The following is a 16,448-nucleotide window of genomic DNA, read 5'->3' on the forward strand; positions in this document are numbered from 1 at the left end:
CAGGGACTAAACTCCCGGCAGCAAGAGTGGTTTTGACCTGCTGGACTGGCTAGGAACGTCTCTCTGAAGCTGTGGCAGAGCTGAGGATCTCCAGCTCTCCCAGGGAAGAGTGCAGTGTGTTGCGCTTCGCTCAGGAAACACAGGGGTGCGCTGAGGGACCTACGGGGCTGGGTGCTGCTCCACAGGCCCACTGGAGCCCGGCTCCCTGAGTGTTCCTGTAAGGAAACTGGTGCTAACGTGCTAGGAGTCCGGAAAGGCCTACCCTCGTGAAACTGAAGTAGCACAGCCAAAATGCCTCATGGAAGCTGCTGCCCACCAATCTTTCTGCACGGAAACCCAGGGCCGTAGTGAAAAGCCAGTGTTTGCGTTTCGCGTTCCCTTTAGCTCTAAAGCAGGGTCAGGCTTTCTTTGTGGAACTGTAGTTGAAAGTCAGCCTGCCGATGCAGGAGACACGGGTTCGTACCCCGATCCGGGAAGGTCCCACCCGCTGCCCTAGTGCCGCACCCGGGAGCCTTAGCCGCTGCACCTAAGCCTCAGGAGCCGGCGCTCCGCAACGGGAGAGGCCACAACCGTGAGAGGTGCGCGTACACCCAAATAAGGAAAGACACAGGGAAAGATGATATCCCACCCAGGAACCGGAGGCGCCCTGTTTCTGGGAGAAAAGTCAACTTCCTATCCGAGCCCTGCACGAAATGACTAGAATCCTGGAAGCACAAGTGTTTGTGCACAAGCTTCCAGGCTGCCCGAGTGGAATGGTCAACACTGGGGAGAAAAAGGCCTGTGCCCTCAGGCCCCCATTTCGAGGTTGATGGGAAGCATCAGTACCTATTGTTTCGAAAAATTCAAAAGAGACACATGGTACTCAGGGGGCCCTTCCCTAAAGCAGCTTCTCCATACAGCGTGTTCTGCGTTGTAGGGCGTGGCCTAAAGGAAAGAATGCCGTGGGTCAGCCTAGGGGCCCGTGCACCTTCCAAAAGCCGGCTGTGTTCCACGAAGAACTGATCTTTAGTTGCAGTGGAACCCAACCCGAGTTTCTCCTTGAGGTAGGGTGACTGCAGGTGACAGGACCTAGAAGGACTGCTAAGCAGAGTGTCTCTCTCAGTATCGCTCTGACAGGGCAATGAGGCCGACCGGCATTGAATGCTGGAAGTGCTACAACCGTGTTACTGAATCCGTCTGTGACCGGAGGCAGTCTAGCTCTCCGACGCACGAGTTCAATATGTTGCCCTACACTCAGCTACGGAGGGGTGCAGCTAAGGATCTTCGCGACTGGATGAGGCTCACCAGGCCACTAGGAGCCTGCAGTGACTCAGCGTTCTTAGGCAGAATCGTGTGCGGACGCGAGGGTCCTAGGAGGCCTTTACAGCTTACTGCCTTTAAAGTAAAGCAGAGCTGCGACGTGGGTCTCATAGAAGCTGCCGCACGCCTCCCCTTCTGCATGGCAGAGCAGGGCCACCCGTCGAGGCGAGTGTTCATGCTGAGTTTCCCTTTCGCTATAAAGCAGGGCAGGGGAAGCTCCCAGCCAGGAAGTCGTAGTACCCTATTTCTTTGGAGGCAACTCAGTTTCTACTCAGTGCCACGCCTGCCCTGACTAGTAAGCCGGCAAACGCACTATTCCCCGGAAGCGTCAAGGGCTCACGCAGGGCGCTTTCCAGCGGGGAAAACAAGGCTTGTGACATCAGGCCCCCCATTCGAGGTTGACGCACTGCGTAAGGACCTGTTATGCTGCCGAAGTCAGAAGAGACACAAGCTACCCACTGACCCCTTCCCGAAATCAACTTTTGTAGGCAGGGTGTTCGGCTTGTAGGGAACTGCCTAAATTTTCGAAAGCCCCAGATCGGCCTAGGGGCCTGGGCATCTCCCAAAAGCCTGCTGTGTTCCACGAAGAACTGTGCGTCAGTTGCAGTGGAACCCAGCCTGACTTTTTCCTTGGGTAAGGTGACTGCAGGTTTGAGGTCCGAGAAGGAGCGCTAAGCAGAGTGTTTTTCGAGGTAGAGCTCAGGTAAGGCAAGGGGAGCCAACTTGCTTGTCATGTTGCGCTGGATACAACCTTGTTTCAGAAGCTCTTGGAGAGCTGAGGAAATCTGCCTCTCCCAAGGAAGAGGGCAGTGTGTTGCCCTACACTCGGCATAAACAGGCGTACACCTAAGGGCCTTCGGGGCTGGATGAGGCTCAAGCGGGCCCCAGGAGCCTGGCGGTACTCAGTGTTCTTGCACTGACTCGGGTGCTGACACGACGTTCTTAGGACTCCTTAAAGGGGTACTACCGAAAACTTAAAGCAGAACAGCAAGGAATGCCTCGGGAAGGGTGCTGCACGCCTTCCAATCGGCACGGCCCACCAGGGCGATTTTCGAGTCTCGTGGGGACACTGAGTTTCCCTTTCGCCCTAGAGCAGGGCAGGGAAGCTTCCTCAGGAACTGGAAGCAGCCTGCTTCTTTCGAGAAAGCTCATTTGCCTCTCGCAGGCATGCCCGCAGGGACTAAACTCCCGGCAGCAAGAGTGTTTTTGACCTGCTGGACTGGCTAGGAACGTCTCTCTGAAGCTGTGGCAGAGCTGAGGATCTCCAGCTCTCCCAGGGAAGAGTGCAGTGTGTTGCGCTTCGCTCAGGAAACACAGGGGTGCGCTGAAGGACCTACGGGGCTGGGTGCTGCTCCACAGGCCCACTGGAGCCCGGCTCCCTGAGTGTTCCTGTAAGGAAACTGCTGCTAACGTGCTAGGAGTCCGGAAAGGCCTACCCTCGTGAAACTAAAGTAGCACAGCCCAAATGCCTCATGGAAGCTGCTGCCCACCAATCTTTCCGCACGGAAACCCAGGGCCGTAGTGAAAAGCCAGTGTTTGCGTTTCGGGTTCCCTTTAGCTCTAAAGCAGGGTCAGGCTTTCTTTGTGGAACTGTAGTTGAAAGTCAGCCTGCCGATGCAGGAGACACGGGTTCGTACCCCGATCCGGGAAGGTCCCACCCGCTGCCCTAGTGCCGCACCCGGGAGCCTTAGCCGCTGCACCTAAGCCTCAGGAGCCGGCGCTCCGCAACGGGAGAGGCCACAACCGTGAGAGGTGCGCGTACACCCAAATAAGGAAAGACACAGGGCAAGATGATATCCCACCCAGGAACCGGAGGCGCCCTGTTTCTGGGAGAAAAGTCAACTTCCTATCCGAGCCCTGCACGAAATGACTAGAATCCTGGAAGCACAAGTGTTTGGGCACAAGCTTCCAGGCTGCCCGAGTGGAATGGTCAACACTGGGGAGAAAAAGGCCTGTGCCCTCAGGCCCCCATTTCGAGGTTGACGGGAAGCATCAGTACCTATTGTTTCGAAAAATTCAAAAGAGACACATGGTACTCAGGGGGCCCTTCCCTAAAGCAGCTTCTCCATACAGCGTGTTCTGCGTTGTAGGGCGTGGCCTAAAGGAAAGAATGCCGTGGGTCAGCCTAGGGGCCCGTGCACCTTCCAAAAGCCGGCTGTGTTCCACGAAGAACTGATCTTTAGTTGCAGTGGAACCCAACCCGAGTTTCTCCTTGAGGTAGGGTGACTGCAGGTGACAGGACCTAGAAGGACTGCTAAGCAGAGTGTCTCTCTCAGTATCGCTCTGACAGGGCAATGAGGCCGACCGGCATTGAATGCTGGAAGTGCTACAACCGTGTTACTGAATCCGTCTGTGACCGGAGGCAGTCTAGCTCTCCGACGCACGAGTTCAATATGTTGCCCTACACTCAGCTACGGAGGGGTGCAGCTAAGGATCTTCGCGACTGGATGAGGCTCACCAGGCCACTAGGAGCCTGCAGTGACTCAGCGTTCTTAGGCAGAATCGTGTGCGGACGCGAGGGTCCTAGGAGGCCTTTACAGCTTACTGCCTTTAAAGTAAAGCAGAGCTGCGACGTGGGTCTCATAGAAGCTGCCGCACGCCTCCCCTTCTGCATGGCAGAGCAGGGCCACCCGTCGAGGCGAGTGTTCATGCTGAGTTTCCCTTTCGCTATAAAGCAGGGCAGGGGAAGCTCCCAGCCAGGAAGTCGTAGTACCCTATTTCTTTGGAGGCAACTCAGTTTCTACTCAGTGCCACGCCTGCCCTGACTAGTAAGCCGGCAAACGCACTATTCCCCGGAAGCGTCAAGGGCTGACGCAGGGCGCTTTCCAGCGGGGAAAACAAGGCTTGTGACATCAGGCCCCCCATTCGAGGTTGACGCACTGCGTAAGGACCTGTTATGCTGCCGAAGTCAGAAGAGACACAAGCTACCCACTGACCCCTTCCCGAAATCAACTTTTGTAGGCAGGGTGTTCGGCTTGTAGGGAACTGCCTAAATTTTCGAAAGCCCCAGATCGGCCTAGGGGCCTGGGCATCTCCCAAAAGCCTGCTGTGTTCCACGAAGAACTGTGCGTCAGTTGCAGTGGAACCCAGCCTGACTTTTTCCTTGGGTAAGGTGACTGCAGGTTTGAGGTCCGAGAAGGAGCGCTAAGCAGAGTGTTTTTCGAGGTAGAGCTCAGGTAAGGCAAGGGGAGCCAACTTGCTTGTCATGTTGCGCTGGATACAACCTTGTTTCAGAAGCTCTTGGAGAGCTGAGGAAATCTGCCTCTCCCAAGGAAGAGGGCAGTGTGTTGCCCTACACTCGGCATAAACAGGCGTACACCTAAGGGCCTTCGGGGCTGGATGAGGCTCAAGCGGGCCCCAGGAGCCTGGCGGTACTCAGTGTTCTTGCACTGACTCGGGTGCTGACACGACGTTCTTAGGACTCCTTAAAGGGGTACTACCGAAAACTTAAAGCAGAACAGCAAGGAATGCCTCGGGAAGGGTGCTGCACGCCTTCCAATCGGCACGGCCCACCAGGGCGATTTTCGAGTCTCGTGGGGACACTGAGTTTCCCTTTCGCCCTAGAGCAGGGCAGGGAAGCTTCCTCAGGAACTGGAAGCAGCCTGCTTCTTTCGAGAAAGCTCATTTGCCTCTCGCAGGCATGCCCGCAGGGACTAAACTCCCGGCAGCAAGAGTGTTTTTGACCTGCTGGACTGGCTAGGAACGTCTCTCTGAAGCTGTGGCAGAGCTGAGGATCTCCAGCTCTCCCAGGGAAGAGTGCAGTGTGTTGCGCTTCGCTCAGGAAACACAGGGGTGCGCTGAAGGACCTACGGGGCTGGGTGCTGCTCCACAGGCCCACTGGAGCCCGGCTCCCTGAGTGTTCCTGTAAGGAAACTGCTGCTAACGTGCTAGGAGTCCGGAAAGGCCTACCCTCGTGAAACTAAAGTAGCACAGCCCAAATGCCTCATGGAAGCTGCTGCCCACCAATCTTTCCGCACGGAAACCCAGGGCCGTAGTGAAAAGCCAGTGTTTGCGTTTCGGGTTCCCTTTAGCTCTAAAGCAGGGTCAGGCTTTCTTTGTGGAACTGTAGTTGAAAGTCAGCCTGCCGATGCAGGAGACACGGGTTCGTACCCCGATCCGGGAAGGTCCCACCCGCTGCCCTAGTGCCGCACCCGGGAGCCTTAGCCGCTGCACCTAAGCCTCAGGAGCCGGCGCTCCGCAACGGGAGAGGCCACAACCGTGAGAGGTGCGCGTACACCCAAATAAGGAAAGACACAGGGCAAGATGATATCCCACCCAGGAACCGGAGGCGCCCTGTTTCTGGGAGAAAAGTCAACTTCCTATCCGAGCCCTGCACGAAATGACTAGAATCCTGGAAGCACAAGTGTTTGGGCACAAGCTTCCAGGCTGCCCGAGTGGAATGGTCAACACTGGGGAGAAAAAGGCCTGTGCCCTCAGGCCCCCATTTCGAGGTTGACGGGAAGCATCAGTACCTATTGTTTCGAAAAATTCAAAAGAGACACATGGTACTCAGGGGGCCCTTCCCTAAAGCAGCTTCTCCATACAGCGTGTTCTGCGTTGTAGGGCGTGGCCTAAAGGAAAGAATGCCGTGGGTCAGCCTAGGGGCCCGTGCACCTTCCAAAAGCCGGCTGTGTTCCACGAAGAACTGATCTTTAGTTGCAGTGGAACCCAACCCGAGTTTCTCCTTGAGGTAGGGTGACTGCAGGTGACAGGACCTAGAAGGACTGCTAAGCAGAGTGTCTCTCTCAGTATCGCTCTGACAGGGCAATGAGGCCGACCGGCATTGAATGCTGGAAGTGCTACAACCGTGTTACTGAATCCGTCTGTGACCGGAGGCAGTCTAGCTCTCCGACGCACGAGTTCAATATGTTGCCCTACACTCAGCTACGGAGGGGTGCAGCTAAGGATCTTCGCGACTGGATGAGGCTCACCAGGCCACTAGGAGCCTGCAGTGACTCAGCGTTCTTAGGCAGAATCGTGTGCGGACGCGAGGGTCCTAGGAGGCCTTTACAGCTTACTGCCTTTAAAGTAAAGCAGAGCTGCGACGTGGGTCTCATAGAAGCTGCCGCACGCCTCCCCTTCTGCATGGCAGAGCAGGGCCACCCGTCGAGGCGAGTGTTCATGCTGAGTTTCCCTTTCGCTATAAAGCAGGGCAGGGGAAGCTCCCAGCCAGGAAGTCGTAGTACCCTATTTCTTTGGAGGCAACTCAGTTTCTACTCAGTGCCACGCCTGCCCTGACTAGTAAGCCGGCAAACGCACTATTCCCCGGAAGCGTCAAGGGCTCACGCAGGGCGCTTTCCAGCGGGGAAAACAAGGCTTGTGACATCAGGCCCCCCATTCGAGGTTGACGCACTGCGTAAGGACCTGTTATGCTGCCGAAGTCAGAAGAGACACAAGCTACCCACTGACCCCTTCCCGAAATCAACTTTTGTAGGCAGGGTGTTCGGCTTGTAGGGAACTGCCTAAATTTTCGAAAGCCCCAGATCGGCCTAGGGGCCTGGGCATCTCCCAAAAGCCTGCTGTGTTCCACGAAGAACTGTGCGTCAGTTGCAGTGGAACCCAGCCTGACTTTTTCCTTGGGTAAGGTGACTGCAGGTTTGAGGTCCGAGAAGGAGCGCTAAGCAGAGTGTTTTTCGAGGTAGAGCTCAGGTAAGGCAAGGGGAGCCAACTTGCTTGTCATGTTGCGCTGGATACAACCTTGTTTCAGAAGCTCTTGGAGAGCTGAGGAAATCTGCCTCTCCCAAGGAAGAGGGCAGTGTGTTGCCCTACACTCGGCATAAACAGGCGTACACCTAAGGGCCTTCGGGGCTGGATGAGGCTCAAGCGGGCCCCAGGAGCCTGGCGGTACTCAGTGTTCTTGCACTGACTCGGGTGCTGACACGACGTTCTTAGGACTCCTTAAAGGGGTACTACCGAAAACTTAAAGCAGAACAGCAAGGAATGCCTCGGGAAGGGTGCTGCACGCCTTCCAATCGGCACGGCCCACCAGGGCGATTTTCGAGTCTCGTGGGGACACTGAGTTTCCCTTTCGCCCTAGAGCAGGGCAGGGAAGCTTCCTCAGGAACTGGAAGCAGCCTGCTTCTTTCGAGAAAGCTCATTTGCCTCTCGCAGGCATGCCCGCAGGGACTAAACTCCCGGCAGCAAGAGTGTTTTTGACCTGCTGGACTGGCTAGGAACGTCTCTCTGAAGCTGTGGCAGAGCTGAGGATCTCCAGCTCTCCCAGGGAAGAGTGCAGTGTGTTGCGCTTCGCTCAGGAAACACAGGGGTGCGCTGAAGGACCTACGGGGCTGGGTGCTGCTCCACAGGCCCACTGGAGCCCGGCTCCCTGAGTGTTCCTGTAAGGAAACTGCTGCTAACGTGCTAGGAGTCCGGAAAGGCCTACCCTCGTGAAACTAAAGTAGCACAGCCCAAATGCCTCATGGAAGCTGCTGCCCACCAATCTTTCCGCACGGAAACCCAGGGCCGTAGTGAAAAGCCAGTGTTTGCGTTTCGGGTTCCCTTTAGCTCTAAAGCAGGGTCAGGCTTTCTTTGTGGAACTGTAGTTGAAAGTCAGCCTGCCGATGCAGGAGACACGGGTTCGTACCCCGATCCGGGAAGGTCCCACCCGCTGCCCTAGTGCCGCACCCGGGAGCCTTAGCCGCTGCACCTAAGCCTCAGGAGCCGGCGCTCCGCAACGGGAGAGGCCACAACCGTGAGAGGTGCGCGTACACCCAAATAAGGAAAGACACAGGGCAAGATGATATCCCACCCAGGAACCGGAGGCGCCCTGTTTCTGGGAGAAAAGTCAACTTCCTATCCGAGCCCTGCACGAAATGACTAGAATCCTGGAAGCACAAGTGTTTGGGCACAAGCTTCCAGGCTGCCCGAGTGGAATGGTCAACACTGGGGAGAAAAAGGCCTGTGCCCTCAGGCCCCCATTTCGAGGTTGACGGGAAGCATCAGTACCTATTGTTTCGAAAAATTCAAAAGAGACACATGGTACTCAGGGGGCCCTTCCCTAAAGCAGCTTCTCCATACAGCGTGTTCTGCGTTGTAGGGCGTGGCCTAAAGGAAAGAATGCCGTGGGTCAGCCTAGGGGCCCGTGCACCTTCCAAAAGCCGGCTGTGTTCCACGAAGAACTGATCTTTAGTTGCAGTGGAACCCAACCCGAGTTTCTCCTTGAGGTAGGGTGACTGCAGGTGACAGGACCTAGAAGGACTGCTAAGCAGAGTGTCTCTCTCAGTATCGCTCTGACAGGGCAATGAGGCCGACCGGCATTGAATGCTGGAAGTGCTACAACCGTGTTACTGAATCCGTCTGTGACCGGAGGCAGTCTAGCTCTCCGACGCACGAGTTCAATATGTTGCCCTACACTCAGCTACGGAGGGGTGCAGCTAAGGATCTTCGCGACTGGATGAGGCTCACCAGGCCACTAGGAGCCTGCAGTGACTCAGCGTTCTTAGGCAGAATCGTGTGCGGACGCGAGGGTCCTAGGAGGCCTTTACAGCTTACTGCCTTTAAAGTAAAGCAGAGCTGCGACGTGGGTCTCATAGAAGCTGCCGCACGCCTCCCCTTCTGCATGGCAGAGCAGGGCCACCCGTCGAGGCGAGTGTTCATGCTGAGTTTCCCTTTCGCTATAAAGCAGGGCAGGGGAAGCTCCCAGCCAGGAAGTCGTAGTACCCTATTTCTTTGGAGGCAACTCAGTTTCTACTCAGTGCCACGCCTGCCCTGACTAGTAAGCCGGCAAACGCACTATTCCCCGGAAGCGTCAAGGGCTCACGCAGGGCGCTTTCCAGCGGGGAAAACAAGGCTTGTGACATCAGGCCCCCCATTCGAGGTTGACGCACTGCGTAAGGACCTGTTATGCTGCCGAAGTCAGAAGAGACACAAGCTACCCACTGACCCCTTCCCGAAATCAACTTTTGTAGGCAGGGTGTTCGGCTTGTAGGGAACTGCCTAAATTTTCGAAAGCCCCAGATCGGCCTAGGGGCCTGGGCATCTCCCAAAAGCCTGCTGTGTTCCACGAAGAACTGTGCGTCAGTTGCAGTGGAACCCAGCCTGACTTTTTCCTTGGGTAAGGTGACTGCAGGTTTGAGGTCCGAGAAGGAGCGCTAAGCAGAGTGTTTTTCGAGGTAGAGCTCAGGTAAGGCAAGGGGAGCCAACTTGCTTGTCATGTTGCGCTGGATACAACCTTGTTTCAGAAGCTCTTGGAGAGCTGAGGAAATCTGCCTCTCCCAAGGAAGAGGGCAGTGTGTTGCCCTACACTCGGCATAAACAGGCGTACACCTAAGGGCCTTCGGGGCTGGATGAGGCTCAAGCGGGCCCCAGGAGCCTGGCGGTACTCAGTGTTCTTGCACTGACTCGGGTGCTGACACGACGTTCTTAGGACTCCTTAAAGGGGTACTACCGAAAACTTAAAGCAGAACAGCAAGGAATGCCTCGGGAAGGGTGCTGCACGCCTTCCAATCGGCACGGCCCACCAGGGCGATTTTCGAGTCTCGTGGGGACACTGAGTTTCCCTTTCGCCCTAGAGCAGGGCAGGGAAGCTTCCTCAGGAACTGGAAGCAGCCTGCTTCTTTCGAGAAAGCTCATTTGCCTCTCGCAGGCATGCCCGCAGGGACTAAACTCCCGGCAGCAAGAGTGTTTTTGACCTGCTGGACTGGCTAGGAACGTCTCTCTGAAGCTGTGGCAGAGCTGAGGATCTCCAGCTCTCCCAGGGAAGAGTGCAGTGTGTTGCGCTTCGCTCAGGAAACACAGGGGTGCGCTGAAGGACCTACGGGGCTGGGTGCTGCTCCACAGGCCCACTGGAGCCCGGCTCCCTGAGTGTTCCTGTAAGGAAACTGGTGCTAACGTGCTAGGAGTCCGGAAAGGCCTACCCTCGTGAAACTAAAGTAGCACAGCCCAAATGCCTCATGGAAGCTGCTGCCCACCAATCTTTCCGCACGGAAACCCAGGGCCGTAGTGAAAAGCCAGTGTTTGCGTTTCGGGTTCCCTTTAGCTCTAAAGCAGGGTCAGGCTTTCTTTGTGGAACTGTAGTTGAAAGTCAGCCTGCCGATGCAGGAGACACGGGTTCGTACCCCGATCCGGGAAGGTCCCACCCGCTGCCCTAGTGCCGCACCCGGGAGCCTTAGCCGCTGCACCTAAGCCTCAGGAGCCGGCGCTCCGCAACGGGAGAGGCCACAACCGTGAGAGGTGCGCGTACACCCAAATAAGGAAAGACACAGGGCAAGATGATATCCCACCCAGGAACCGGAGGCGCCCTGTTTCTGGGAGAAAAGTCAACTTCCTATCCGAGCCCTGCACGAAATGACTAGAATCCTGGAAGCACAAGTGTTTGGGCACAAGCTTCCAGGCTGCCCGAGTGGAATGGTCAACACTGGGGAGAAAAAGGCCTGTGCCCTCAGGCCCCCATTTCGAGGTTGACGGGAAGCATCAGTACCTATTGTTTCGAAAAATTCAAAAGAGACACATGGTACTCAGGGGGCCCTTCCCTAAAGCAGCTTCTCCATACAGCGTGTTCTGCGTTGTAGGGCGTGGCCTAAAGGAAAGAATGCCGTGGGTCAGCCTAGGGGCCCGTGCACCTTCCAAAAGCCGGCTGTGTTCCACGAAGAACTGATCTTTAGTTGCAGTGGAACCCAACCCGAGTTTCTCCTTGAGGTAGGGTGACTGCAGGTGACAGGACCTAGAAGGACTGCTAAGCAGAGTGTCTCTCTCAGTATCGCTCTGACAGGGCAATGAGGCCGACCGGCATTGAATGCTGGAAGTGCTACAACCGTGTTACTGAATCCGTCTGTGACCGGAGGCAGTCTAGCTCTCCGACGCACGAGTTCAATATGTTGCCCTACACTCAGCTACGGAGGGGTGCAGCTAAGGATCTTCGCGACTGGATGAGGCTCACCAGGCCACTAGGAGCCTGCAGTGACTCAGCGTTCTTAGGCAGAATCGTGTGCGGACGCGAGGGTCCTAGGAGGCCTTTACAGCTTACTGCCTTTAAAGTAAAGCAGAGCTGCGACGTGGGTCTCATAGAAGCTGCCGCACGCCTCCCCTTCTGCATGGCAGAGCAGGGCCACCCGTCGAGGCGAGTGTTCATGCTGAGTTTCCCTTTCGCTATAAAGCAGGGCAGGGGAAGCTCCCAGCCAGGAAGTCGTAGTACCCTATTTCTTTGGAGGCAACTCAGTTTCTACTCAGTGCCACGCCTGCCCTGACTAGTAAGCCGGCAAACGCACTATTCCCCGGAAGCGTCAAGGGCTCACGCAGGGCGCTTTCCAGCGGGGAAAACAAGGCTTGTGACATCAGGCCCCCCATTCGAGGTTGACGCACTGCGTAAGGACCTGTTATGCTGCCGAAGTCAGAAGAGACACAAGCTACCCACTGACCCCTTCCCGAAATCAACTTTTGTAGGCAGGGTGTTCGGCTTGTAGGGAACTGCCTAAATTTTCGAAAGCCCCAGATCGGCCTAGGGGCCTGGGCATCTTCCAAAAGCCTGCTGTGTTCCACGAAGAACTGTGCGTCAGTTGCAGTGGAACCCAGCCTGACTTTTTCCTTGGGTAAGGTGACTGCAGGTTTGAGGTCCGAGAAGGAGCGCTAAGCAGAGTGTTTTTCGAGGTAGAGCTCAGGTAAGGCAAGGGGAGCCAACTTGCTTGTCATGTTGCGCTGGATACAACCTTGTTTCAGAAGCTCTTGGAGAGCTGAGGAAATCTGCCTCTCCCAAGGAAGAGGGCAGTGTGTTGCCCTACACTCGGCATAAACAGGCGTACACCTAAGGGCCTTCGGGGCTGGATGAGGCTCAAGCGGGCCCCAGGAGCCTGGCGGTACTCAGTGTTCTTGCACTGACTCGGGTGCTGACACGACGTTCTTAGGACTCCTTAAAGGGGTACTACCGAAAACTTAAAGCAGAACAGCAAGGAATGCCTCGGGAAGGGTGCTGCACGCCTTCCAATCGGCACGGCCCACCAGGGCGATTTTCGAGTCTCGTGGGGACACTGAGTTTCCCTTTCGCCCTAGAGCAGGGCAGGGAAGCTTCCTCAGGAACTGGAAGCAGCCTGCTTCTTTCGAGAAAGCTCATTTGCCTCTCGCAGGCATGCCCGCAGGGACTAAACTCCCGGCAGCAAGAGTGTTTTTGACCTGCTGGACTGGCTAGGAACGTCTCTCTGAAGCTGTGGCAGAGCTGAGGATCTCCAGCTCTCCCAGGGAAGAGTGCAGTGTGTTGCGCTTCGCTCAGGAAACACAGGGGTGCGCTGAAGGACCTACGGGGCTGGGTGCTGCTCCACAGGCCCACTGGAGCCCGGCTCCCTGAGTGTTCCTGTAAGGAAACTGCTGCTAACGTGCTAGGAGTCCGGAAAGGCCTACCCTCGTGAAACTAAAGTAGCACAGCCCAAATGCCTCATGGAAGCTGCTGCCCACCAATCTTTCCGCACGGAAACCCAGGGCCGTAGTGAAAAGCCAGTGTTTGCGTTTCGGGTTCCCTTTAGCTCTAAAGCAGGGTCAGGCTTTCTTTGTGGAACTGTAGTTGAAAGTCAGCCTGCCGATGCAGGAGACACGGGTTCGTACCCCGATCCGGGAAGGTCCCACCCGCTGCCCTAGTGCCGCACCCGGGAGCCTTAGCCGCTGCACCTAAGCCTCAGGAGCCGGCGCTCCGCAACGGGAGAGGCCACAAACGTGAGAGGTGCGCGTACACCCAAATAAGGAAAGACACAGGGCAAGATGATATCCCACCCAGGAACCGGAGGCGCCCTGTTTCTGGGAGAAAAGTCAACTTCCTATCCGAGCCCTGCACGAAATGACTAGAATCCTGGAAGCACAAGTGTTTGGGCACAAGCTTCCAGGCTGCCCGAGTGGAATGGTCAACACTGGGGAGAAAAAGGCCTGTGCCCTCAGGCCCCCATTTCGAGGTTGACGGGAAGCATCAGTACCTATTGTTTCGAAAAATTCAAAAGAGACACATGGTACTCAGGGGGCCCTTCCCTAAAGCAGCTTCTCCATACAGCGTGTTCTGCGTTGTAGGGCGTGGCCTAAAGGAAAGAATGCCGTGGGTCAGCCTAGGGGCCCGTGCACCTTCCAAAAGCCGGCTGTGTTCCACGAAGAACTGATCTTTAGTTGCAGTGGAACCCAACCCGAGTTTCTCCTTGAGGTAGGGTGACTGCAGGTGACAGGACCTAGAAGGACTGCTAAGCAGAGTGTCTCTCTCAGTATCGCTCTGACAGGGCAATGAGGCCGACCGGCATTGAATGCTGGAAGTGCTACAACCGTGTTACTGAATCCGTCTGTGACCGGAGGCAGTCTAGCTCTCCGACGCACGAGTTCAATATGTTGCCCTACACTCAGCTACGGAGGGGTGCAGCTAAGGATCTTCGCGACTGGATGAGGCTCACCAGGCCACTAGGAGCCTGCAGTGACTCAGCGTTCTTAGGCAGAATCGTGTGCGGACGCGAGGGTCCTAGGAGGCCTTTACAGCTTACTGCCTTTAAAGTAAAGCAGAGCTGCGACGTGGGTCTCATAGAAGCTGCCGCACGCCTCCCCTTCTGCATGGCAGAGCAGGGCCACCCGTCGAGGCGAGTGTTCATGCTGAGTTTCCCTTTCGCTATAAAGCAGGGCAGGGGAAGCTCCCAGCCAGGAAGTCGTAGTACCCTATTTCTTTGGAGGCAACTCAGTTTCTACTCAGTGCCACGCCTGCCCTGACTAGTAAGCCGGCAAACGCACTATTCCCCGGAAGCGTCAAGGGCTCACGCAGGGCGCTTTCCAGCGGGGAAAACAAGGCTTGTGACATCAGGCCCCCCATTCGAGGTTGACGCACTGCGTAAGGACCTGTTATGCTGCCGAAGTCAGAAGAGACACAAGCTACCCACTGACCCCTTCCCGAAATCAACTTTTGTAGGCAGGGTGTTCGGCTTGTAGGGAACTGCCTAAATTTTCGAAAGCCCCAGATCGGCCTAGGGGCCTGGGCATCTTCCAAAAGCCTGCTGTGTTCCACGAAGAACTGTGCGTCAGTTGCAGTGGAACCCAGCCTGACTTTTTCCTTGGGTAAGGTGACTGCAGGTTTGAGGTCCGAGAAGGAGCGCTAAGCAGAGTGTTTTTCGAGGTAGAGCTCAGGTAAGGCAAGGGGAGCCAACTTCCTTGTCATGTTGCGCTGGATACAACCTTGTTTCAGAAGCTCTTGGAGAGCTGAGGAAATCTGCCTCTCCCAAGGAAGAGGGCAGTGTGTTGCCCTACACTCGGCATAAACAGGCGTACACCTAAGGGCCTTCGGGGCTGGATGAGGCTCAAGCGGGCCCCAGGAGCCTGGCGGTACTCAGTGTTCTTGCACTGACTCGGGTGCTGACACGACGTTCTTAGGACTCCTTAAAGGGGTACTACCGAAAACTTAAAGCAGAACAGCAAGGAATGCCTCGGGAAGGGTGCTGCACGCCTTCCAATCGGCACGGCCCACCAGGGCGATTTTCGAGTCTCGTGGGGACACTGAGTTTCCCTTTCGCCCTAGAGCAGGGCAGGGAAGCTTCCTCAGGAACTGGAAGCAGCCTGCTTCTTTCGAGAAAGCTCATTTGCCTCTCGCAGGCATGCCCGCAGGGACTAAACTCCCGGCAGCAAGAGTGTTTTTGACCTGCTGGACTGGCTAGGAACGTCTCTCTGAAGCTGTGGCAGAGCTGAGGATCTCCAGCTCTCCCAGGGAAGAGTGCAGTGTGTTGCGCTTCGCTCAGGAAACACAGGGGTGCGCTGAAGGACCTACGGGGCTGGGTGCTGCTCCACAGGCCCACTGGAGCCCGGCTCCCTGAGTGTTCCTGTAAGGAAACTGCTGCTAACGTGCTAGGAGTCCGGAAAGGCCTACCCTCGTGAAACTAAAGTAGCACAGCCCAAATGCCTCATGGAAGCTGCTGCCCACCAATCTTTCCACACGGAAACCCAGGGCCGTAGTGAAAAGCCAGTGTTTGCGTTTCGGGTTCCCTTTAGCTCTAAAGCAGGGTCAGGCTTTCTTTGTGGAACTGTAGTTGAAAGTCAGCCTGCCGATGCAGGAGACACGGGTTCGTACCCCGATCCGGGAAGGTCCCACCCGCTGCCCTAGTGCCGCACCCGGGAGCCTTAGCCGCTGCACCTAAGCCTCAGGAGCCGGCGCTCCGCAACGGGAGAGGCCACAACCGTGAGAGGTGCGCGTACACCCAAATAAGGAAAGACACAGGGCAAGATGATATCCCACCCAGGAACCGGAGGCGCCCTGTTTCTGGGAGAAAAGTCAACTTCCTATCCGAGCCCTGCACGAAATGACTAGAATCCTGGAAGCACAAGTGTTTGGGCACAAGCTTCCAGGCTGCCCGAGTGGAATGGTCAACACTGGGGAGAAAAAGGCCTGTGCCCTCAGGCCCCCATTTCGAGGTTGACGGGAAGCATCAGTACCTATTGTTTCGAAAAATTCAAAAGAGACACATGGTACTCAGGGGGCCCTTCCCTAAAGCAGCTTCTCCATACAGCGTGTTCTGCGTTGTAGGGCGTGGCCTAAAGGAAAGAATGCCGTGGGTCAGCCTAGGGGCCCGTGCACCTTCCAAAAGCCGGCTGTGTTCCACGAAGAACTGATCTTTAGTTGCAGTGGAACCCAACCCGAGTTTCTCCTTGAGGTAGGGTGACTGCAGGTGACAGGACCTAGAAGGACTGCTAAGCAGAGTGTCTCTCTCAGTATCGCTCTGACAGGGCAATGAGGCCGACCGGCATTGAATGCTGGAAGTGCTACAACCGTGTTACTGAATCCGTCTGTGACCGGAGGCAGTCTAGCTCTCCGACGCACGAGTTCAATATGTTGCCCTACACTCAGCTACGGAGGGGTGCAGCTAAGGATCTTCGCGACTGGATGAGGCTCACCAGGCCACTAGGAGCCTGCAGTGACTCAGCGTTCTTAGGCAGAATCGTGTGCGGACGCGAGGGTCCTAGGAGGCCTTTACAGCTTACTGCCTTTAAAGTAAAGCAGAGCTGCGACGTGGGTCTCATAGAAGCTGCCGCACGCCTCCCCTTCTGCATGGCAGAGCAGGGCCACCCGTCGAGGCGAGTGTTCATGCTGAGTTTCCCTTTCGCTATAAAGCAGGGCAGGGGAAGCTCCCAGCCAGGAAGTCGTAGTACCCTATTTCTTTGGAGGCAACTCAGTTTCTACTCAGTGCCACGCCTGCCCTGACTAGTAAGCCGGCAAACGC

This window comes from Mesoplodon mirus, assembly GCF_964341445.2.
Source record: "Mesoplodon mirus genome assembly, chromosome: 17".
Classification (NCBI taxonomy): Eukaryota; Metazoa; Chordata; class Mammalia; order Artiodactyla; family Ziphiidae; genus Mesoplodon; species Mesoplodon mirus.